The sequence below is a fragment of the Mirounga leonina genome, unplaced genomic scaffold (genome assembly GCF_011800145.1).
Source record: "Mirounga leonina isolate KUSES-001 unplaced genomic scaffold, KU_Mleo_1.0 Mir_91, whole genome shotgun sequence".
Taxonomy (NCBI): Eukaryota; Metazoa; Chordata; class Mammalia; order Carnivora; family Phocidae; genus Mirounga; species Mirounga leonina.
In genome coordinates, this window is record NW_023270839.1 from 3,996,617 (window position 1) to 4,001,711 (window position 5,095).

Here is a 5,095-nt window from a genome sequence, read left to right on the forward strand (position 1 = left end):
GAATACCAAAGATTTGTAATATAATGATAAAAATACAAGGGCGCCTGAGTGGCTCAGTTAAGTCACTGCCTTCAGCTCAGGTCATGATCCCAGGATCCTGGGAAACTTCATAACTTTATAACTTCAGATGATCAAATAAATGTCTTAGTTGACACTGACCTTTTTACTAATTATGAAGAAAAATTTCTCTATGTAAATCATCAATACTAAAAAAAAAGAATTGTAGATAGATTATTAGATTTAAGTAGTCTGTTATTTGGGTAACTGTTTTTAAGCACTCTTTGGTATTTCAAATTATCTTACCAATCTGTCTACTTATAAATCATTCTTATCTGTTCCTTAAAACAATTTCCAACATGTACTCCTGACATCCAATTTTTGTTATTGAATGTAGACAAAATAACTAAAATAAATACATTTAAAATAGTTTGTAATTAAGACTGGCTTCTTTTCTACAAGTCTAAAGTACAGAGATTTTTTTTTTTTTCATTTTAGAAACTCTTGCTTGGAAGCTAATATTCTTTCTTTATTATGCCCCATTTACTTTAATTATCCTTGCAAAAAAACTAAAGGGGAGAAAGGAGAATACTTGTGTCTTAAATTATCCCCTATTAAAATTCAGAAAGAAGACAATGTGAATGATCAGTTCCCATACAATGAAGGTTGTAAAATAGGGAATTAAAAAAAAAACTATATTGAATTAAGTAAAGTATTTTATAGCAGTAAAATTCCAAATTATCTGAAAAAAAATTATAGTACATTAGACTTCATGTCTGACTTGTGGTAAATGTGGCAAATGTGTGCATATACATTTATATATAGAGAGAGAGAGAAACAGACAGACAGACTGACCAACTTACCCTGGATTCCCTTTAAGTTCATTACTAGGATAATATTCAGACCCTAGCTTTGTCCTGATCTGAAACAAAACATGGATGAAGTCTAAGCTTAGACCACTTCTGGATATTCTGATTTTTTTTTAACTGCAGTTATTATTCAATGTGCATTTATCATGTGTGTGAATGTGTGTGTGAGTAATCTATTTAATATCTTTTCACCTTTGCATTCATCCTTCAAGTATAAGTTTAAATGCCACTTCCTCTTTAAAGGTACTGAGATCACTCCCAAACAAAGTCAAATGTGTTAATTTTATATGCTCACAACACTCTATGCTTGTCTTTTAAGACCTTTTTTTTTTTTTAGATTTATTTATTTGAGAGAGAGAGAGAGCAGGAGGGATAGGGAGAGAGAATCTGAAGTAGACTCTGCACCTAGCGCAGAGCCCCAGTTTGGAGCTCTGTCCCACGACTGTGAGATCATGACTTGAGCCGAAACCAAAAGTCAGACGCTTAACTGACTGAGCCACCCAGGCATCCCTTAACACCTTTTTTTTATTGTTATGTTAATCCCCATACATTACATCATTAGTTTTAGATGTAGTGTTCCCTGATTCATTGTTTGTGCATAACACCCAGTGCTCCATGCAGAACGTGCCCTCCTCAATACCCATCACCAGGCTAACCCATCCTCCCACCCCCCTCCCCTCTAGAACCCTCAGTTTGTTTTTCAGAGTCCATCATCTCTCATGGTTCGCCTTAACACCTTTTAAAAAACTATACTTGAATAAGTATTTGTGTACAGATGTGTGCTGTTTCCTGCTCTTGACTCTATGCTCCATGAGGCAGTAACCCTTCGTGCCAATCCATGCCTGTCTCAACAGGACCTAGCATGATGCATGGTCATAAAATGGGAGTAGCTTCATGATAAATGAATATAAAAATGAAAGAACACATGAATAAATAATATTGAAGATCCTTGAGAATCACAGGATAATAGTTTCTTCTTCTTTCTTTCTTTTTTTTTTTTTAATCTGAGTGTATATTCCTTGGAATTACTACTAGAAAACAGTTCCGAAATCTGTGCTAGGGATTAACAGACCTATGGTTTAGTGAGGAGATAGAAGTTAATCAAGTAACTACATAAACAAATATAAAACAAAACTGTAATAACTGTGTGAAAATAAAAGAAAGGTAAATGAAATTGTAGTAGATGGCACAATGAAAATGTACAGTAGGCTGATTTCCCTAAGTCAGGAGGAAATCATGCCAGGCTTTTCCGCAGAATTTAAGATAGGGCTGAGATCAGGAACAGGCTTTGGGTAAGCAGATTTAATATTACCCCATCTCTCTGATAATAAAATTAGGGCCTAAAAATGTTTATAAATTTGCCATATATGCAACTAATTTGTATAAAGGCCAATGTTAGATCTCAGGGGGAAGTGAAATAACGTTTATTGAGACACTATCACTATCAATTTTTAGGAACTGCTTTGAAAGATTACTTGTTTTTACTGCATTCATTCTCTCTCTTTCTCTCTCTCTCAGGAGTTTCAGCTCTCTTTGTTCTACTTCTTGGCTCCCACTATAGGGAAAGAGAACTAATAATCTGAATGATCAGCAAAAAATGATCTATTATTCTACATTCACTACTAATTATGTTCACCATTGTCTAAAAAACAAATCATACTAATTATGGATGATCTCTTTTATACTTCCTCTGGGCATCTAGCTGTCTCAGTAAATGTTCTGTAGTTGGAGCTGCTTTATTCCACCCATCCCTATTCCATTTAGTATGGTGGCTCAGTGGGGCCCACCTGTCTTCAGGAGCCATGCCAGCATTCTTTATCTCTGCATGATTGCCACTGTTTCTATTTCCTGTGGTATGTGACACAGAGGAAATTGATAATATCCAGAGAGTCAGATTCTCTTTTGGTGTAGACAGAAAAGAAACTCTCATTTGGGCTTATAAGCTTATTCATGTAATTCAACCAGAGAGATCAGATCCATGGCTTTGCAATGGATGTTGCCCAATTTCTACCCTCCTAAAAATCAAATACCTATGGGATATTTGATTCCCTATATGCTACTACAACTGTGTGTATTCTTCTAGGGAACTTCTTGAGTAGTGGATATAATATTTATGGTAAGATTATATACCCTTGATTTCTTGGCTATAATAGCACCTAATCCAGGGGGTTGGCATTTGATGGCTCATGAACCAAATTCTATCTGTTTCCTGTTTTGTAGATAAAGGTTTTTTGGAACATAGCTATGCCCATTCATTTGTGTATCAATTCTGGCTGCTTTCATGCTTTGTGGAAGAGTGGAGTAGTTGTCAAAGATTGTATGGTCTGCAAAGCTGAAAATATTTACTGTCTGATCCTTTACAGAAAGGGGACCTTGATCTAAGCTAATCTTTATTTCTTATAATAAGTACTGTTTGCTTAACATTTCTGACAAAAAAAAAAAATGAATCATCTGATAAAGATACTGAAGACTTACAGTAACCTAACACTTGGCCAAGAAGAAATTGTGTGGTTGAGTTAACCATTCTTGCCAATAACTGATAAATATAGGAAAGAGTAAAGGGCTTAGAGATACTAGGATTTCCCTCTGCAATGAGTGAAAATATAAAAAGACCCAAGGTACACAAAGGAACCCTTGGATCCCTTATGTTCCCTATTTTTATACATAAGCCATTTTGTGATTTATTTATTCCCTTGAATCTCTCCTTAATATTTCTTTCAACTACATTTCCCCTGTACTCTTAAAATTGACTCTGGGCCTCATTCTACCCTAGGGAGGCTTTGCCTGAGGGGCCTCGATAAATAGCATTTTCTGGAGCTGATGATAAAGAAAATGTTCTGTAGCATGTATCTAAGAAGATCAAGGATGATCCTTGGCTAGTTGGCTCTGCTGACTACAGTCATCTAGACTAAGTGCTGACAGAACAATATAAAATGACACATCAAAACAAAACAAAACAAAACATCAGAGATATATTTTTAAAATATTCTATGAATCAAAGATTTTTCATGCTGACACTTTCAAATTAGATTAATGGAATTATCATGCAGTATGGTATGTTTATGAAATATTCCAAGATATTTCTACAGGGATATTGCTTCAACTTTCCATGAAAGCAATCTGAATTAAAATTTAAGTAAGCCCCTATTTTTATTTGGTGTGAATAAGAGAATTAGAAAACATGTAATTGGATGCCTCTGTTAAGCATATGACAGTACTAAAAGACTTTCCTCTCATTACGACTATTTGCCAATAGAAATTCCTCAGGCAAGTCATTAACTTCCAAGGGTCTCATTTAGTTCTCCTCTCAACATTGATGGAATGATATATAAAATTTAAATTACTTACAGTTGATCTAAATAGATTATATCATGTGGTATGTCAAGTATTCTCAGAATATCCATGCAAGGAATATAAGACTGCATACAATTATATTTATTTTATAGGTGGAGAAACCAGGACGATTCAAATATGGGCAAAAATGTACCTTTACTTCAGTTGATTATTAAGGATACAAGTCTACATTAAAATGCAATATAGAATATCAGTACTTCAAGTACTCTTCTGGGAGAATGTCAAATTTATGGAACTTGATGCTATTTCTTTTGATTTAGCTTTTATTTCTAACTAATATTTTCATGTAGTCTTTTAAAGGTTCAAATAATACTACAGGACTTATGGCAAAAATTAGCAGCATCTTAATCCCTGCTTCAATTTACCAATTCTGAGGCAACCACTTTCATATCTTGCAATTTATTCTTTTGATGTATATCTCTATATATCTAAATAAATTCTTTTATTACCATTTTTAAATTGTTGATTTCTAGGCATTCTCTGTTGACTTCCCTCCATGGAAGATGAGGCTCTAGATGTCCTTTGTACACTGCCACTTCCCTGTCACCACCCCTCCCCCACACTCACACACACTTACTAAACCCTCATTCTCCCAATATACTTATACTGTGATGGTCATTTAGGTTACATCAATGTTCCCTATACACAATTCATGAATATGTAAATGCTATTGACAGCTGAATACTGCCTCACAACAGATAAAGAAGGTCCAGGTATAAATACTAAACTTTCAACAATCTTTTTTATTTGATTTCACATTTTCACTTGTTGTCCCTCTGAGTGTTCCACAATATAACAGATTTTTTTAATCGTCTTTGCTCGTTGCCAGGTAGAAATCACCTTTCTTAGGTTTCTTTTTTTAAATGTTTTTTTAA